Genomic DNA, 20,680 nt, shown 5'->3' with positions numbered 1-20,680 from the left:
TGCTGTCTGCCTTGACTCTAAATGGGTGACTGTCTGACTTCTTCCTCTTCTTCTTCTGGGTTGTGTTTCTTTACTGTACTGTTCTGTGTTGCATAGTGTACCTAAAATATCTTTTTTTTCTTCTTTCTGAATCTCTATCGGACTTATTCTGTGTTCTCTTTAGTCGGTATGTAAACTATTAAAACTAACTATAAGTAATAATAATAACTAATGTAATAGCTATACAATCTCTTCTATGAATATCTGATTTTTCTTCTGTGTGCGAGTATGTGTGCTTTTCTTTTTTAAAAGTTTGCAAAAAAAAAAAAAACAAATATAAAATTGCAAGCAATGAATTGGATAAGTATTAAGTAGGGAGATTCTAAGCTAAGCTATATTCTATCCAATCCTTTCTAAGAACAAAAAGGAGCAGGCAACTGACTGACTAGGAAGTAAGCCAGGCAGTCCAGTACCTTTCTGACACTGCTCACTCAGAACCAGCTCACAAAAGGCACAGCAAGCCTGCAGACAGAGGCTTTTATGCTGTTTCTATGTCCCTCCCACAGACACTGTGATTGGAAGGGCAGTCAGAGAGAGATAGCACTCACTGGCCAGCTAGAGATGTCAGTCCTTGCTCCCCCTCCCTCTTCTAAGTTTCTGTTTCCCCATAAAGACTGCCCTCCAAATCACTGAATTGATTCAGAAAGTTTTAAGCTTTTAGTGATTTGATTCAGAGATTTGGCCTCCAAATCGGTCTGAATCTTCTCTGAATCTAATCATGAACCAAAGCTTTGCGCAGCCCTAGGCATGGCTCTCAGCCCTGCCTCCTGCTTGTCCTGTGCCAGCCAAGCCAGGCAGTGCTGGGGGGTGGTGAATGGAGGCTCCCCTGGCTATGCTTGCTTGGGTCTTGGTGGGCCCACGCTCCCTCCATCCCCACCCCCCACTCCCTAGCACTTCCCAGCTCAGCTGACAGCCCCTTGCTACTCAGTCCTGGCTCCTGGCTGTTCATGTCAGCTGAGCTGGGCAGCCGTGGGGGGGAACAGAGGCCCCCACCCTGTGACAGCCCCAGCTCCCCCAGAAGCAAGCAAGCACAGCTGGGGGGGCTGTCCCTCACTGCTGCTGACAGCTGCCACTGGCAGGGCAGGGGATGGGGCTGGGGAGAGAGGCTGAGCTGGGAGGCATGCAAGAGCACCCCCTGCCTTCTGACCTTAGTGCAAGCATTTGTGTATCCCCCACAAGAGTGAGCGTGTGTTTATGTTCGGTCCCAATCCAATCCATGCAACTTAAACCCGTGTAGGTTGGATTGATATTTCCCTTGGGCTTTTTGAATGTTTGTATCTGGCCTAAGGTGCCACTTTGCCCTATCTTCTGTGTATAGAACAGGAGATAGAGACAGTAACAAATTCATACAGATTCCTGCAGTGAGTCAGATGGGGGGCTAGAAATGTTGCTATATTAGCAAAGCACTTAAGCATATGCTTAAGTGATTTTGCTGTATTGGGGCCAAAATGCTGATCTCCTGACTCTCAGGCCTCTTTTTCTAATCATTGTAAAGTGCTTCTTTAAGGATTAACTGAATTCAACCAAGCTAGGTTTGTTTGGAAACAAGAAGATTACAGGCTTTTTTTGTGAGCTTTCCAGAACATTCCTAGTGTATGTCAGGAAAGGATTTCTGATCCAACTACATAGAATTTGCTCTGTATTTTTCTTCTTGGTCTTAGCCAGCATAAGCAGGCTTGGTGGTATGTGGAAGAAATGGGTTAAAGTTAATCTCACCCTTTTGAACCTTAAGACATACGTTTGTTTTAGAATTTGGAATATATTTGGATCCATTCTTATAGCATTTGGCTCTTTTTGTCTCTTCCTTCTAGAAAAGAAAGAGATGCAAATCTCTACTCAATAGAGAAACTGAAAACTTTCCATTAGCTTTTGGTGAGAACATCAGCCCAAGCTGAGCACTCAAATGTCTCGGTGGGGGCGTCCAAATCCCAAGACCTCCAGGCTTGGGCCTGCATGTAGGATGCCTGCCAGTGGATTTGGGAGTATCTGAAGTCCCAGGGTGAGAGCCTGAGACAGGATGCTTACTCTAGTGCCATACATGGTGTTTAGAAAGATTGAGTTCTGCCTTCTCACTCAATATGATTTTTGGAATGATTGAGTTCTGCTCAGTTGATATGATTTGGAACTGATTTGACCTGGAACACAAAATATATTAATTAAAAAAAAAAAATCAAGCACTGATGACACAATTGCTATAACTTTCCTTTTCCAAAAATCTTTGAGAGTGATGTAAAAAAAAGTCTTAGTGGGATTGAAAAAAGTGCCCTCAGTAGGATAACTAGTGCAAACTAAAGTTAATTTCACAACTGCAGTGCTTTCATAGAGCACAGCACTGTCCAGAGCTGACATGCATTGTCCAAAGGCTGTAACTATCAGCACTTCAGTCCCGTTTGGCATGTAGCAAGGAATGCAGATTTTTTCAGTGTTTGTGTTCTACCTATAGTTCCTATTTAGCGTGTGAATCCTAACTCTCAGAAGTTTCATAGAACTTGTGTATTTCTTTTCATCAGTGTCACAACCTGGGTCCCGACAATCAGTTGGAGTTTCTCTATTCAGCTGCTTCATGGGGCAGTTTTTATTCATGTGAGTAGTTCCATTTAAAGTAGCAACTTGCATGAATATTGCTAGTGGGGATGGATCTATGTTAGTCAAGACAATGGGGTCAGCCCCTGCTGATTTCCCCACTTTCATAGATGTCAGATGTCCCTATTTTACCTTTTAACCAAGTATTTGTTTTGTTGCCAGAGGCTTTCAGATGTAATGGAGAAACATTGTAATAGATTTTGTTAACTCCTGCAAAAGTTACTCTGTATAGCTTGTGAATGTTGTCCAGTATGGGACTAGCAGTATGCAGGGGTAAAGGCTAACCAATTTAAAGCAAACAAACTCCAGAAATATTTCTTAACAGAAATGGGGTTCTGTAGCTTTAAGAGATCCACCTTAAGAAAGCTCACGCCTCTTCTCTTCAACCTCTTGTTGAGTGGGCAACGTCATTGGGGATGTAGGGATCAGATAAATGTGCAGTTGGAGGAACTGGATCTCCACAAGTACCAGAGGACATCTGCAAGAGCTGCTCCCAGGTAGAGGTGACCAGCTGGGCTGGAGCTAATGCTTTGCCATAACCAAGGGCTTGTCCTTACTACTTCGCACTTACTGCATGTTACTGTTGTGCCTCTCTCTGCTGATAGTTTTCTTCCCTTTCCCTTTTCTTTTAGAACAGCACGCTAGTTGTATTTACTGAGACTGCTGTCATGCTGTTTGCATTCTGTGCTCGTGCCTGTTAGGTTATTAATCAGTCTGATGTGCCAGCTGGGATTTACTTCAGGCCATTTGTTCACTAATCACACAGCATCAGCTGTTTAGTTGGGTTTTTTTTTTCTTTGCAAAGCACACTAGTCATCCAGTATTCAGCACACTGGTAGCAGCCAGTATGTAATCTCTTCTCTCTCTCTCTCTCTCTCAACACTCAAGCTTTCATTCCACATTTTTATCATTTTATTTCCTAATGAGCTGCATGCTAATGGATGTATACAGGATTCTCCTGGAATAATCCTCTTGCACTGCCAGAGTTTCTTTCCTAAATTAGGAGCCAAAAATTGCTTCTGAAATAGGGCTGAAAATATGTAAAGCTATGGCTTTCAGCTAATCAGCAAAGCTATTGCTTGGTGGTTAATATGAACTATTTTCAGCTTCTGTTCAACAATCTGATATGCTGAAACATTTATTTTAAATTTATTCTATTGATATAAACTAGATACAATGCCAATTTTAGCATTAAAAGCAAGTTGCTCTAAAGTATTTCCAGAATCTCCATAACTCTTTTATCCACCCTTGCAACTTTTTTCTTGTCATCAAAGCAGTTTAAGTACTGTATTGCATATAGGTAGAGTTTAAATGATACAGCTCTCAGTATCCTAAATGAAGCTGGATGCATATGCTGAAGACCCATGATCCAAATTGGGAGTTCAGAATACTTTAAGCCTATTCCTAACATTAAAGGATGTAAGAAGATAAATATATCGTGCAATAGATGCTAATATACAATACAACATACCATCTATGGCATATTCATCTGTCAGTGAGCTATAGTTATTGTACACAATACTTGCTGCATAAAATTTGTCAGAGCTATGTGGCTTCTTGCTGGCATCCTGTAGAAATGCGTTATAATGTCCTAAAGTTAACAGGTCTGACTTGAGAAATCCTACCATGCAGATCATTTAAGTAGTGGCTGTATTTTTTTCTATAAAATCTAGTCTTACCATTTCTAATGGTTTGTATTTGCATGTAAAGACTTTCAAGACCAAACTCTCTAATAGACATCAGGTGAAGATCCTTGCTCTGCTCAAATATTGGTTTTGATATACTTATTTGTTTTGGGTTTCTGTTTTTGTTTTTTTACAGAAATAACATTTGTAAATGAACCATGGATTTAAAAAAATGGTTGGCATGCATTTACTTTTAAATAGACTTAGTTCTTAAAGCTCTTCATTGATAATGTTACCTAGTAAAAGCCCTGGAAGTTAAGTGTTTAAAGCTGGTGAGAAAGTTGGTTGACTCTGCATCTGAACTAGTGTCTGGCCATCACCAAGATGACTTTAGCTCTCTGCATCTAAATGTGAAGTGGTTCAGTTCTTTGTCACTGAATCTAATGTAATATATGATGAGTAGTCACTAATGAACATATGGATTTGGCATTTCTAAAGCTGTCACTTTTTTTTTTTTTTTTTTTTTTTCCCTTGGGGAAACCTTGTGGAGATTCTGAGACTTATTTATTTATTTAGACAATAATCCTCATTTAAGGTTCATATATTTTTATATTTGCTTTAAATGAAAAATTATGTTTATTCAAGTAAATACATTTAGGAAAATGTATCTAAATGTCAAGGAGTACTTGCAGAGACGAAGGTCCTGGTCTACAGCCTCCTCATTTAAATAATGTCTCTCAAATACATTAAGCAAAAATGTGTCAAGACTATTGGGCATAGGTCCAACTCTGTGTTATTGCTCTTCTGCATGCTATTGCATAGCCTAATTCTTGTCGCCTTAACCCCTCATGCTCAGTGGATAAAGCATGGAGTTAGAAGCTAGGGCCAGAATGCTGGGACCAGATCTTTAGCCCTGCCACACTTTCTGCCATGCAAGTAGTACAGTTGTTTCTAACAAGCCTTTTGAAGAGCTGTAGACAGGCAGTTTAGCAGTCCTATGCTGTACTCCCCCTCCATTCTTGGTGTATAGAGTTTACAAGTGAAGTAGGTTATAACTAGGGAGCCCTTTCTCTCTTCTGCCTGCCAAAGCAGCCTATTGGAGCCCTGGGCAGCCAGGTACAAACTGTAATAATCCAGTTAATGCTCCTAGTTTCCCTGATAGGTTCAGGATCAAGAGTCACAAAGGTGATGCTTTTGCATCCCGTCTGTCTTTGGACCTGTTCTGTGCACAGCTAGTTGGGACAGAAAGTGATTCTTGCATTCTAATCCTGTTTCTCCATTGAGCCACTGTGTGACCTAGTTTTTATCACTTAATCTGTGTTCCCAAATCTGTAAAATGGGAAAAAATTCTTATCTTTACCAAATGTAATTAAGTTCCAATATACCTGTTATTGTCATATCTGAGATCCTCGCATCACAGATGCCATGCAAATGCCAAGTACTATGCATTGTAATGTATTGGGGGGCGGGGGGGTGGAGGGGAGAATGGGGCTTCAGTAATATTAAACCTCACTAACATACCACATGACAGCTTTGTGGAAGGGGAAGGAAAGGATTTTAGTGATTTTAATAGCTAATATTTTTTCCTCTGCTAACCTGTATTTTCAAGGGTTGCAAACTTAATAGTCATTGTATCAGCAACCTCTGTGCTTGTTATATTGTGATATAGTCTCTCTGATCAGTTTAATAATGCAAGATTTTTTTTTTTTATACTTGAAAAATGTCAAGCTAACCTAATATGGACTGGGAAACTAATTGGAAAGAGGGTTATTCTATATGATACAGAAATACAAACTGTGAAAATGGTGAAAGAGACCTAGAGATACAAATGAAGAGCTAATTTGATCTGAGTTTACAGTGTGATATGAAAACAGAAAAAAACAAAGCAATTTAGAGTGTGTATACATGAATACATCAAATCTCAGAGAGAAAAAAGGTAACCACCCATCCCTCCTGGCTGAACTATGCCTCCCCAGGAATGCTACGTGGTGATGGGCCCAACAACCTATATTACTCAAAAGTTAGTAACAAACTGGAAGTCATTCAAGGAATGGCAAAAAATAAATGATGGGATAAAGGAGCTGACCCACAAAGCAAGATCAAAATATCATCTATAACTTGACGAAGGGATGACTAGGGGGGAATAGGAATCGTTTGACCCCAGTACTCTTTCCTGCAATGGCAGGGGGTTGGACTTTGATCTGCTCGGGTCCCTTCCGACCCTGCCAACTATGAAACTAGGAAGTATGACAATTGCCTACAAAAATGTGAAGGATGCAGGTAATGAGGATGGAGCAGAGTTATGTAGAGATCTACATGGAAATATAACAAGGAATAACTTGATTAATCAACAAAAAAAAGAACTTATTCTAATTAGCAGGGAGGGAAAACATCTGTGGAATGTTCTTGGTAAGGAAATTTATATTCAGACAGTTAGAAAATGTAACTATTGCTGAAGACAAACTGAATGAGCTAGATCTTTTCTTCTCTAAATGGTATGCTTCAAATTCTTATGCTAAAAATAATTAGATGCATTATTAACACCAGTGCAACTTGCTATTAAGTAGCTCCACCAATCTATAGGAAATATACATGTCATCTCTATTTTCTCCTGGCCATGAGTAGCTAAGGTTGGATAGAAACCCAATTCAAGAAAAAGAAAAATGTTGAAGTTGTATTCCAGATACAAATATGAGTAAAAGCACAGGGAGTGAGCCACGGGCTAGTGGCTTGATACAAGTAACAAGAGTCTCTAGGAGACCTAAACCAGGTACATCCCCAAACCTCAGGTTGTAATCTTTTATGTAATTCATTGTTTACCTTTGTTAATTATTTGTATTCTGCGGTTTCATCCATTATGATTTTCAGAAGTTCCCATAGTTCAGTCTTAAAACAAAATAACTAGTTTTCTAAATGTAGAAAACGCTCTTCAACTCTCTCTTGAGTTCATGTTGTAGTAAAGAAATTCCACTCTAGGGGGAAAAAATTAACTGGTATTTAACAAATGGTAGCATGCTCAAAGAGCTCCAGGGGTCTGTTCCCAATATTGTCTTGTCACTTTTACTCCTAACTACCATTGATTCTTGCGTTGTAGTGGCTACAGGCCAGATAGGATTTTGTGTGGTGCCTAGAGATGTAACATTTCTGGAAATTTTGAAGCCATGGAAGAAAACTGGTTTGTTTGGGGGTTTTTTTGGGTTTTTTTTTTTTGTTGTTTTTTTTGGGGGGGGGAGGGAGGGATGGAAACTTTGGAGAAAATTGATATATATGCAATACTTACTTTCTTAGCACCTCTTACATATCTAAATCCCCTTTGCTACTTTAAGAACACAAAATGTATTATGTATAACTTGGTTTGATCATAAAATTATCATGTGTAGTATATTTATTAAATTAAAAAGTATAGTTTATTCAGAAAATTACAAATTTAATAACTGAATTTACTTTGAATTTTTTAAATTTTTGTTATAAATGGAGTTCAAGCTGCTGAACTCTAAAAAAAACTTAGCATCTCTTAGTTTTTACCAGTTTATGAGAAGCAGGCAAAAATTAAAGTTGAAAGTACAGTAAACCATCAACATTGTAGTAAAACAAAGTAAGTTATTATGTATCCTGGACTTAGTCTCCACCACAGTATCAAGCAGATACAGAAAGCATGCACTCATTTTTAAAGGGAGAGCTGAGCAGGGAAAAAAGCAAGGGGGTGGGGGGGAACTCCCCAAGGCTCATTTGAATACAAATTTTTGCTACGTGCAATTTGGTACAATCAGTCTCATTCGGAGCTATAACTATCAGTAGTTTCTGCTTCTTCTGACCTTCATTTTTATCATCTTCATGGACTTTGGAATACTGAAGGTTTGCCCAGATTGAGACAAGCTTTTCTACTCTTTCACCTTCTAGTTTATTTCTTCATTTGGTGTGAGTATTTCCAAACATAGACCAGTTTCTTTCACATGCTGCAGAAGATGAAGGAATCTGAAGCAGGCGAGAAGCAAAAGGAGTCAAAGGCTGTCATGCAAAGGCCTTGCCATCATGTTGCAGGAGGGATATGCTTGGCAGAGTCCCAGACTGCATTCCTGGACCAAATACCTAAAGATGTTCTGTATTCTCCAACATGTAAAAGTACCTTTACAAAACCAAGTCCTAAGTGTGTTTCTTGTTTTGTAATTCAGTCAAATGCAGTAGCAGTGATATCATCACTAGCATTTCTGCCTTTGAATCTTGGATCCCAAGATTTGCAGCAGCATGAATTGATTGGCAACAAAATTCTTCCCATCTGTTAATAAAATCTTTCATTTTCTTTCTTCTGTACTTGTATGCAGAGATGCACTTAGATTCTCAAAAACAGTTGATTTTTGTTTTTTTATTTTTTTTAATCCAGGCCATTTGGTAAGGAATGTCTGACAAAAGTGCACTGTCTGATTCAGATGCAGTGATTGCTAAAGAAATTGGCTTTAGAATCTTCAGGGAGTTCTGCAACTGACCCCAGAAGACATCCCAAGTACAGTGCTGCTTACACTTCTGGGTACTTTTAAGATCCACAATTTTTACTGTTTCTTGAAGAGCTGCTTTTGTTTTTAATAAACTTTCAAATGAGATCACCACTCCACCCTATCTACTTTTACTACCAAGTTTGTGTCACTATTTAATTCTTTGCATTCTTTTCTTCCTGCTGCTTCTTAAAGAGTGCAGCTACAATATGAGTAGCTTTTACATGTTTTATAACTTCTTTTGCAGAGTGTCCAAATTCATGATGTCATTAAGAAGCAAGTTTAGCCCATGGGATGCACGTCCTATTGCAGTAATATGTGGACACTTATCCATTATGATCTCCCATGCTGCTTTCATGTTACTTGCATCATCAGTCAGCAAAGCAAATACTTTACCACTCCCAATCTTCCGTAGGATTTCACGTTTTACTACTGATATACTCTGCAGTATGCCTATTTTTTCTCCTGTTTCAATGCTTCTGTTAACAATACCTCAACCATTTTTCTTTTTTTATATATATATCACAAAGTTTGATTCCTTCTCCCCACACATTTGTCCATCCATCTGTAAGTACTGCAAGACATAGTGCTTCATCAATTTTTTGTTTGGTTTGGTTGGGGGGGGGGGATTCCTTGCACAGATAGAATATGAACATGTAATGCAGACTTTAAAAGACACTTGCTCAAAGAATGTCTCAAAGAATGGGCAAACCGTGATGGACTTAGTAACTTCAAAGCTTCCTGCCAATATGCATTTTCAGTTATTGACAATGGTGTCCCTGAAGAATATATTGCTCTTGCAAGAGCTTGGTCAATTTTTTCCTGTTCAGGTGTCGTCTTGTCTACAAATGGAGCTATCAAAAGTCTTTTGTATATAGTTGGTTGCAATACTTGGTTACTTGAAGATGTTGATTGGGCAACCCTTTGTGATGCTGATGTTATAGAAGCAGCAGCAGTAGGAGGACTTCTGGACTGAGGCTGCTAGAAAGAGCATGCACTTGCATCATGATCTACCTCCTCCTCACTTATACCCATGAAGGATTTTTTTTAATGTTTTCAGGATACTTCTTGCATAAAAGGATGTGCTTTGGTCATCCTAGTAGCATTTGGAAATGTGTATTTCATTTGACAGTATTTGCAAATCACTCTTTTTTTTTCCGCAGAATAACTTGCAGTGTGGAAATGCTTCCATATGCTAGAAGTTGGTTGCACCATTTTGCTGAGGAAGAAAAATGTAATTTAGTGGCTAGCTTGCATATATAAACACTAAGCTACAGCTTGTACAAATTTAGTAATGGATGAAGGAGAGGCCTCCTTAGTTAACTGTGAACAACTTCCCTGCCCTTCAGGCCTCATCTCACTGCTAAGGTTGGGTAATTTGTCACAAGACATCAGATTAGTAGGAATTCAATTATGAATTACATAGGTTATGAAAATATACTATGGCAGCTAAAAAATATAATTTAATATACTGAATTCAGAGACACTTAAACTCTTACCTTTCAATAAAGAAGTATACTTTCAGCTCCTTTATGCTGCTTTTGTACTTCTGTGGATCTCAAGGTCACAGGGCCAGTGTAATGGGAAAGTTTGTTTTTACCCTGAAATAAAAGTTTTCTGATGCCATACTGTTAAGTTAACAATAATTTAGATTATTGAGAAATATTAGATTTGCAGCTGAACACAAGGCATGACCTGTGGCCTAGCAATGCGGCTGACCACAAGGCAGAATAATAGCTAAGCCAGCCATTTACTTACATTAAGTAACCATTTTAACTGTGCCAGTCTTTTTCTGAGGAAAAAGCTGTCATAACCCAATGATTTTAGTGCCTCGGCACAGTGGAATTTTCCCGCCACACTGGAGCTTCTTTACACGGTAGGATTTTCTGCTGCAAAGAGTAAACTCCGGTGCAAAAAGGTTCCCGCTATTTGTATGTAAATTTGCACCCCATCATTGGCTGATTCTAAATTATTCCTACTTCACGGCTAGTAATTGGCTCACTAGCTGTATAAAAATCCACGCGACTTCCGCCCAAGTTGGAGAATTTTGAGCACGCTGCAGAGTGACTTAAAAGAATTCCTGACTCATGGCAGAGCGAATCGGTAGCCTGATGAACTACCGATTCTTTTTTCTCTCTCTCCCCGTCGCCGAGCGCTTATCCCCGACATACCCTTTCCCTGCATGCCCCGTTCATTTGTGGACTCACTGGCTCGGGTTTTTGCCAGTTGGAGCAACTCGTTGCAACTATGCAAGCAGCCTTTACAACCTGCATTGCAGCCACTAGCGGCATAAGTAAAAACTATTTTGCAACCAATAAGCTGTTTCGCCTCTCCATCCACCAGCCCGCCTGATGTTCACTTAATTAACCAGCATTTCCCTCGGTCGGTTCTTCCCGGCCGAGACATGGCATCACGAACAGGATCTAAGGGCATGGTGGTGGACATGAATCTAATTGAGTGCTGCCCCTGGCGCACTGGGATCTGCCGCGTGGAAAGCGCAAACGAGCTCTGGGCGCATATCGCCTACCACCAGGCGGAAGGAGGGATAGAAGAAATATTGATGGCTACTTCTCAGTAAAAAGGGAAGGAGCAGTCATAAAGGAGTTGAGAACAAAGTTGTCTCTCGGGGAGTTCGGGTGTGTAATGAGCAGCGAGCAGGTTTACTATCGACCTCCGGAGGAAACACCAACCCTATCCCTAGTGGGGGTGAAGGTGAGGAAGGCGGAAAAGCTGGCCCCCGCTCAGGAGTTTGCCTAGTGCACCCGGTACCTGAGGGAAGGAGGGGAACCCACCCCAACGGACTGGTTTAATTGTCCACCTTTAGTGCCTGGGTCGCGTGGTCACGAACTCCCTGTTCAGCTCCGAGAAGACTTGGAGACCGAGGGTTTCCACATGGCAAGATGGGGGATAACAAAGTGGAAAAAGGGAAAAATAATAAATGTGTTATTCCGTTCAGTAGCGGGTCTACTATAGGAGAATGCAAACTTAGAGGCTCAGCTATATACAGTGGGCAAGGAGTTACTGGAGCAGACGGTAGAGGACTCCAAATCGGCGTTTAGAAATAGTGCCGGTCGCATGGCTTCGCGGCCAGAAAATGGTGCCAAGGGAAACACAAGCCTTCCAGAGAGCCCAGAAAAGGGGGGCGGGGCTTCAGAAAAACAGGCGGAGATCTGCCCAGCAAGCCTACCCCTGGAAGTGACGTTGTTCCCAACGGCCCTGCCTCCTTGCCACGGGGAGGGGGCAATGGGAGGAGAGATGTATCCAGTGCTCCCGCCTGATGAATTTAACCCTTTCTCAGTTGCGGCTCACCCAGTAGCACTAATAAAGCATGTTGCAAATGAGGAAGGTACCACACGTACTATCATTACATCTCGCACGTGCACCCGACCAGAGATACAAGAACTTTGTAAGGATTCAAAAATGAAACCTGAGGAAACTCTGGCCATATGGCTGGGACGACTGATTGTGGAATTTGCATCCGACATACTAGACCTAGAAGAGGCAAGTGCCTTGACCCGACAAGCGGTGTGGAGTGGAGGACGCGCCACTGATCTGAATGTGGTCTCGGAAAACACACGTTGGCCCATTCCTCTCCCGGTGCTCGTGGTGGGACAGGTAGCCCATAAATCCCACACCTGGCATGAGCGCCACCCACAAAAGACCAGCGCGGAACAACTTCTCTTGGCCATAATTGGAGTGTCATACCTTACGTGGAACCCAAGAATGCATCCACTGGGACTAACAGCTGCCCAGCGTAGGGAAAAATGGGTTCATCACCACTTACCAAACCCCGGAGTGATTCCAACGTCTCTGGAAGCTATAGACGCCTGTGTAGAGGTGTACAGAGGGACGGACGCTGTCACACTCTGACTCTTTCTTAATTCAGTAGCAGGCCAACCAGTAGGAAACCTCTTGGGTCATCTCCCACGATTACAGGGGCTCATGAAGCAAAGCAAGGGAACTCCTATTGACACAAAAGACTGACCTTTGGTGCATCCGGTTAGAGCACCAAGACCGAGGTGTCAGGAATTTGACTTACAGCGAGAGCCATGGTGGTCACCCCAAAGATCAGCGGAGGAAAGAGTTATGTTCGGATTCCTCCTCAGCCACTCTGGACTTACAAAGCAGCAGTTGCGTATCCTTGGGAATGAGGGCCAACGTCGTCTAGCCGACGCACTGGGATTCAAATTCGGGGATGAGCCAAAAAACGAATAACGGCCGGCGGCTCTGCCGGTGGCCTTCTGCAACTCGAGCCTGACCCCACTGATCTCCGTCCCTACGCCGAACTTACTGTCTATGATCCCACCGACCCAAGTAATCAAGAACAAGTGTTCTTCCTCCTCAACACTGGAGCTCAAGTTAATGTAATTACTTCATCGATACCCCACCAGAAAACTACAAAAACAATTAGGGTACAGGGACTTAATGCTGTTGCAGTTACAACAAAAGTCAGATTTACTGTCCAAGGCCATCAACGCGCTCTAGGGGCAGTGTTAGGGGGCATCAATATTCTGGGAATTCTGGGAATCAAAGCGCTTAACCTCAAGGAACAAGTGTTACAAGCGCTACCTATCATTATCCCGAAGACGGATTGGCATCAACCGACGCTTTACAACACCTCCACCTGGCGATACCGACCAATTCCAACCAAGGGTCCCCTCAAAAAAATCTCTCATTCATCTCCTGCAACGACTGGAACAATAAGGTTGCATCAAACCAGTAACTGCCAGTACTTACCTGTCACCGGGGTGGGGAGTTGCAAAGCCTGGGAAACCTAACGAAGCTCGGCTAGTTGTTGATTACAGGGAGGCCAACAAAAGGTGTTGAGTGCTTCAGCAACCCAACCCTTCTACCCTACCACAATGTATGTTCGAAATGGCTCAATTCCAGCGAAACGAATGGGTCGGGGTCACACTGGACCTAAAGAACATGTTCTTCTCAATCCCGATCGTTGACCCTGAAGGAGTATTGAATATGTGCATCGAGGGAACCATGTACAGATGGACGGTCTGTCCACAGGGATACTGCAATGCCCCGTCACTAGCCACCGGTGCCATGAATGATACCCTGAAGAACTTTCGCACCTCACATACCCTTCCATCAGAAGAGGAATTGAGAATCTGGAGTTATTGACGACATCGCTATCATGGGTCGTGACGGTTCCATCGTTACCAGCATAGTCAACCAACTGGTCGCCCACCTTCAGAGTAAGGGATGGATGATTAACGAGGAAAAGTCATGCCTACATCCCTTAGATGACATCACATTCCTTGGCACCCGATTCATTGGCTCTATCCGCCGCGGAATCTCACATGATGGTCCTGACATCGACCCATTAAAGAAATCCCTGCCCGTGACCAAAAGACATTTTCAGCAGCTCTTAGGTCACCTAAATTGGTATCGGCATTATGTTAACCCTAGTCATCTAGCACTCCTTACTAAACTACAGCGACAGATCCGTAATAAGTCCCGAAAATCCACGCCTTGAACGGAAGGGGACCAGCAGAATCTGTTTCGCCTGTTAGCCGCTGTCAAGAGTATGCAGCTCCACACAATCAATCTTGGTGAACCATTGATCATAACCCTTGGATTCACCATGAACCACGTGTGGGCTGTTGCGCACAACCCTCATGATGAATTGGTATACACTGCCCATAAGACTCTTCAAGCAGCACAACATTGGTATGGAGCTATAGGAAAAATCCTCCTAGCTGGACAGCTAGTGGAGCCATTAGCAAGGGGGCACGGGACACTTCACGCTCCCGTTGCCACGTTGCTGCCCTTGCTAGATGCAGAGAAAGTCGACCTGCATTTTCAGGGGGAACCTAAGACATGGAACACGTTGGTGCTTACCCACCACTACAACTGGTGCTGCTGGAAATTGGAGGACACAAAACCTAGTCCTAGCCTGGAGGATGAGGAAAAGCTCCCAACGCTATATGGAACCTCCGCCCCGGCCTGGATGGCTTCAGATGGGACCTCCCGACACAGTGGAGGCTATGGGTATTATTGTAAGGCTTGCCACGATGTGAAAATATTCTGGGTCCACCCGAATGACACCTCTGCCCAAAAATGTGAATTGTTGGGATTCTTCGAAGTATTACAACACTGTCTAGCACACCACGATGACACCCTCCCAGTTCCAATTATTGCAATTGACTCACAGTACATTTATAAGATTCTCACTGGTACAGCCCTTCCCAGTGAAAATTTAGGTGAGTGGGAAGACATCTAGAAAACTCTAACTAAATTTACACGACTCCCATTGATTAAACAGACCAAGTCACACCGTCCGGATACTGACCCAGTCAGTACATGAGGTCATCGATTAAACTCTTAGAAGACCCACTCCGGACCGACATAGTTTTGCCTATCACCTCTACTTTCGGTCCTGAAGTAAACCCATTCCTCGCGTGGCTCCATGAAAACTGGGGTCACCCGGGACTGTGGGCCAGCCATCGACGCTGGCGCCAAGCCACTACCAAGATGACCTCGTATGGAGTTTGATGCAATTGGGAAAAGGTAGCACAAGCCTGTGAGCTATGTGCCAAGGAGAAATGCCATTGAACCAAACATCAACTTGGGGCTTTTGACACTTCGCAGTTTCAAGCGGGAAAGGTCTGGCAAGTAGATCTGCTTGGGCCCCTCCCAGGGTCTGAACCACCGAATAAGGGGTTAGTCATTGTTGATCTGGGAACACGTCAGTTACAGGTCATCCCCTTACAAAAGAGCAACGCCCCTGCTGTTGTCTCTGCCTTAACCGCTGCATTTGCCACCTGGCAACCTCCTCATGAAATTCAGTCTGATGGAGGACCCCCTTTCAACTCTAGCGCTCTGGACAAATTCGCTCGTCTTCATAACGTCACATGGCATCTTCATCTGCCATACCACCCACAATCTAATGGCGTCGTGGAGAGACACATCGGCTTATATAAGGAACAACTTCGTCTCAAGGGAGGAGGGACATACAAAAATTGGACTAAGTATAACCATGACGTCCTCATTTCATTAAACATCTCAAAGCCACTATGGGATGAGACTAATACCAAAAAACCTCTACCTTGGGAACCTAAATTCCAACCAAATGAAGTAGTATAGGTTTCAATACCGCACCCTCATCAATCTCATCCACAGGTCTACAAGGGAGTAGTTCAACGGTCGGAACAGTATCTTAACACCTATTCTGTCTTATTAGAAGAAAAGCCCGATCGTCCCTCTATTATCACTCACCACAACTGGATGACTCGCCGCTCTGACGTTCCCCCAGTTTCCTTATAGTGAACCCGATTACGGTTTTCTCTTGTTTTTGTTGTTGTTTCCCTACAGGTCTGATCGTAACAAAGTGGTAATCTGCAGCTGCTCGATCGCTAGATCTACCAAGCACCAAATTGCAGCACCTTCAAGTCGACGCAGCAATGGCCGCCGCGGGGACACCGAGACGGCAAATGTTTGCTGGGTTAGAACTTGTTCTTACACTGCTTCTTTCCCATTTCTGCTGTGGTGCTTTAGTCAAACCAGTTGTTGATCCACATGTAACAGCAGTTTGGGGAAAGAATGTCACATTAAAGTGCATAATTAATATAAATGACACCATAATACAAATTTCATGGGAAAAATTGCATGGTAAAAGTACACAAACTATTGCTGTACATCATCCTGAATATGGGTTTTCTGTTCAAAGAAAATACCATGAAAGAGAGTCATTTAAAACCTCTTTGTCCGGTGATATAATGATCAACCTAAACAATGATGCAGGAAAGTATGTATGCAAAGCAGTTACATTCCCATTAGGAAATGCAGAGTCAATAACAACTATAACTGTAATTGTTGAACCTACTGTGAGCTTTACAAAGGGACCAACTCCCTTAATAGATGGCAAAGATTGGACAGTAGCAGCCAAGTGTATAGCAGCCACAGGAAAACCTGCTGCAGGTATTCATTGGGAGGGAGACCTTGGTAAAATAGAATTTAGTTCAACTTCCTTTCCAAATGAAACAGTGACAGTTGTAAGTCAATATAAAATCATTCCTACTAGATTTGCAAACGGAAGATGCATAACTTGTGTTGTAAGTCACCCAGCTTTGGACAAGGAGATAAGGTATTCTTATACACTAGACATTCAATACGCTCCTGAAGTGTCAATAACTGGCTATGATGAAAATTGGTTTATTAGATGAAAAAATGTTCAAGTGCAATGCTAATTCCAATCCACCACCTATAAAATTTACCTGGGCCAGATTAGATGGACAATGGCCTAAAGGCTAACTGTCTATAAACAATACTCTGCATTTCAATAGCCCACTAACCCACAATTATGCTGGGACTTACATTTGTAGGATGACAAATTCCCTTGGTCAAAGAAGCGATCAAAAGACTATTTACATATTAGATCGTTCTACCACACGACCACCTACGGTTTCATGGTATCCTTGAACTAATAGCATTACAGGTCTAGCGTCAACATTAACCTTAACAGTAATGCAGAAAGGCAATTGGGCTACCATCATCGGTAGTGCAGTGGGTGGAACTCTCTTTCTAATGCTTATAAGTATTTTAGTTGGCATTGTCTGCTATGGAAACAGACAGGCGCTCCGTGGCGACTACTTCATTATGAACCACATTTCACTAACTAATAAAAAAGGGGAGTCCCAAATAGATGTTCTCCAGTCAGATGATGACCAATAATTGTTGTTATATGTTTAAGTTATTGTATTTCATAGTTTGTTGAAGACCGGTCTATAGAATTGTTTGTTTATATGTATTCGTTAATTACTTAAGCTTTGTAAAGCCGATGAGTCCTTAGACGAAAATTACTTGTAACACGTACACGTGTTTATAATTCCAGCTGTGCCATCGGCAAGGGGACATGTCATAACCCAATGATTTTAGTGCCTCGGCACAGTAGAATTTTCCCGCCACACTGGAGCTTCTTTCACGGTAGGATTTTCTGCTGCAAAGAGTAAACTCCGGTGCAAAAAGGTTCCTGCCATTTGTATGTAAATTCACACCCCATCATTGGCTGATTCTAAATTATTCCTACTTGACGGCTAGTAATTGGCTTGCTAGCCGTATAAAAATCTGTGCGACTTCCGCCCAAGTTGGAGAACTTTGAGCACGCTGCAGAGTGACTTAAAAGAATTCCTGACTCGTGGCGGAGTGAATCGGTAGCCTGATCAACTACCGATTTTTCTCCCCGTCGCCGAGCGCTTATCCCCAATGTACCCTTTCCCTGCATGCCCGGTTCATTTGTGGACTCACTGGCTCGGGTTTTTGCCAGTTGGAGCAACTCGTTGCAACTACGAAAGCAGCCTTTACAACCTGTGTCGCGGCCACCAGTGGTGTAAGTAAAAACTATTTTGCAACCAATACGCTGTCTCGCCTCTCCATCTGCCAGCCCGCCTGACGTTTGCTTAATTAACCAGCGTTTCCCTCGGTCGGTTCTTCCCGGCTGAGACAAAAGCAAAACGTAAATCTGTGAAAGTCTGTGTACTGAGTACCAGTTACAGCTAGGGACGAGATAAGGGGGGCCAGGAGGAGAGAAGATGGTACAGCCAGGACAGGAAAACAAATTGGAATGTGTAAGATAACACGTAACTTTTGCTTCTGGAAAAGTACTAGCTGTAATAAATTAATGTAGTGTTACTATGGAAATTTGTAATGTACCATATAAGGAGATGATGACCATAAGTATTGCATATTTAATGACCTTGTAGTTCTCTTTATTAGAAAAGGTATAAAAGACAGCCCCACTCTTAAGTCGAGCCATTTTGCCTCTTTGCTAGTTTATGGTCATTTGCTCGAGCAAATAAACTGCAGTTAACCCTTTACCCGTGTTGTCTGGTCCCTATACAGCTAGACAACGGACTCTAGAGAGTTTTCTCCCACAACACCAGGAGGAGGCCAGGTTCCTTCCAACTCAAACCTCTAGACTTTTTCTTATTAGTCCTTTCCTGAGGCTTTTGAGCAAGCAGGGTAATAAGCTCCTTGTTTCTAATCTATGCAGGAACAAATGGATGTTGCTGCCAGCGTCCACTCCCAGTCCTTTGAGGCCTAGTCAGGAGGACAGGAGCAGATCCAGCAACCTCTAGATCAAAAGTCAACAATAGAGGTAGTCCACAAGCAAAGAAGTGACTGAATTTTTCTTCCTTCTCTTGTAAAAATGGCAGTACCCCTGCAGACAGAAATGCGTTTTGTTCTTGCATATGAGAGTTGTACTGTACTGCTTCTCCTCAGTATACAGGAATTGTAATGATCTGATACTGAAGGTAGTCTTACATAAAAGTCTTCCTATTACAGTTATTAAAAAACATTTTGGGGAGTAAAGGGTGGCAATGAATGAACACCTTGTCTTAAACATTTTATTCATCATTCTAAAAAAAAAATTCATACAAGGTTTTTACATTTTTTTCCAAAAAATTTTCAATTTTGGGGGGAAAAAAAACAAAAAAAAAGTTGTCGGGGGGGGAAAGATTAAAAAACCCTCTTTCCTGAATTCTTCCATTTGTTTCCCCCCCCCCAACACCTCACCCCCGGGCCTTCACATCTCTAGTGGTGCCCACTGATCAGTCAGAATGCAGTATTCAGGTCTCATACTGCATGGATCACCATGCTACTGGGTCCAGTAGTGGATGGAAAAAATATAAGTAATATCTCTTATTTCTATTTTTTTCCTCCCCCCCCCCCCCTTCCTCTTTCTGGGAGGAGAATAACATGCAAACTTAGGTTTTTTTTAATTGTATTGTTGTTGTTGCTGAGGGCACAGTGATCGTTTATTTTATTGGAAAATAGTGAGGCTTATATTGGTGTAAGTGATGGAGTTACTGAACAGGGGGAAGAGGGGAAAGGAGTTTGTAGATATGAAGGAAGTTTGAGGAAAAGAAAATTCCTGAATCCCTTGTCTCCAAATGTGCTATTTGCAGTGATTGCATGTAGGGGCATATAAGCCACGGGTGTTCGATTTCTTGCTTTGAACAGGAATGTTGGCCAGGACAGTGGGGTTTCCTACTCACTTTCAAAAGCTGCCAAGCTTTGTTGAACTTTCATATGGATCCAGACAGATACCAAGGGAACAGGAACAAGTGACCTCAGTTTAACATTTTAATCAAATGACAGTCCTGCTAATAAGATTACTACTTTAATTTCACAGTGCATCACTCATCCTGAAAGATCCCATAACTCTTTACAAACATGCTAAACTGGTAAGCAAATGTTATGTTACATCTGAAGATCAGATTCAAGTGCAAAATGGCTGAATAAAAAAGGCCTCTTTATTTCTTAAATAATAAGGCAAACCGACTGCTCAGTTCGTGGATTTCTTGCTGGCATTTTCTTGCCTTCATTGGCCTTTTAACCATTTGTGTCAAGAAATAATTTTTTTTTTTTTTTTTTAATGCCCCATTAACTAGCACAGAATTTACAGGGTTCTTCAAACTTGAGTTTCATAACATGTTTGTAATTATTCTCACTCCTTTCCATAGTCCTGTCTTTCCTAGTGATTCACTGTTCCATAAGAAGTTCTTTCACACGCTGGTCCACAGAATGGAACAAGTGGAGAAAACACAGCAGTGAGACATTGAGGGACAGATCCTATTTCGCCTTCACACACGTAAGCATCATGGCCATTCCACATCTATGCACCTATGTGGCACTTATTCACAGTTCAGGATTATGTTCCCCCAGTGACAGACTAGGATTGCCTTGTGTATGTGCAGGTCAGAAGTAAAATAGAGCAGGGCAGCACAGACAGCCTGAGTCCCAGTCCAGACTGGCCTCAGAGTTAGGGTGCAGGGCCAGAGTTAGGGTGCTCTGACCTGCCACATAGGGCTTAGGATTTTGGTAGCAGGGGTAGGGTGGCAGTGTTAATTGCTATTGCTCCCCCACTGCCAAATTTCCTGACCCAGGGGAAGCCCTGCAGGCCAGATGGTATGGCTTCATGGGCCTGGG

At 42.4% G+C, this 20,680-nt stretch overlaps 1 protein-coding gene across 2 annotated transcripts in view; it reads left to right on the top strand.

Moving 5' to 3' along the window:
• Positions 1-3,021: 3,021 nt before the first annotated feature.
• LDB3 (LIM domain binding 3) overlaps positions 3,022-20,680 on the top strand; it is a 222,805-nt gene continuing 205,146 nt past the window's right edge. Inside the window, exons 1-3 of one of the 2 annotated variants that reach the window (XM_059729829.1) lie at positions 3,022-3,119; positions 18,741-18,845; positions 20,215-20,342. The gene's annotated coding sequence lies outside the window, so the exon portion shown is untranslated. The remainder of the gene's footprint in view (positions 3,120-18,740; positions 18,846-20,214; positions 20,343-20,680) is intronic. The other variant, XM_019497157.2, reaches the window with a different exon arrangement.

The sequence above is a fragment of the Alligator mississippiensis genome, chromosome 6, assembly GCF_030867095.1.
Source record: "Alligator mississippiensis isolate rAllMis1 chromosome 6, rAllMis1, whole genome shotgun sequence".
Lineage (NCBI taxonomy): Eukaryota > Metazoa > Chordata > Crocodylia > Alligatoridae > Alligator > Alligator mississippiensis.
The sequence above is the reverse complement of the archived record's forward strand: the minus strand, read 5'-3'. Positions and strand labels throughout refer to the sequence as shown.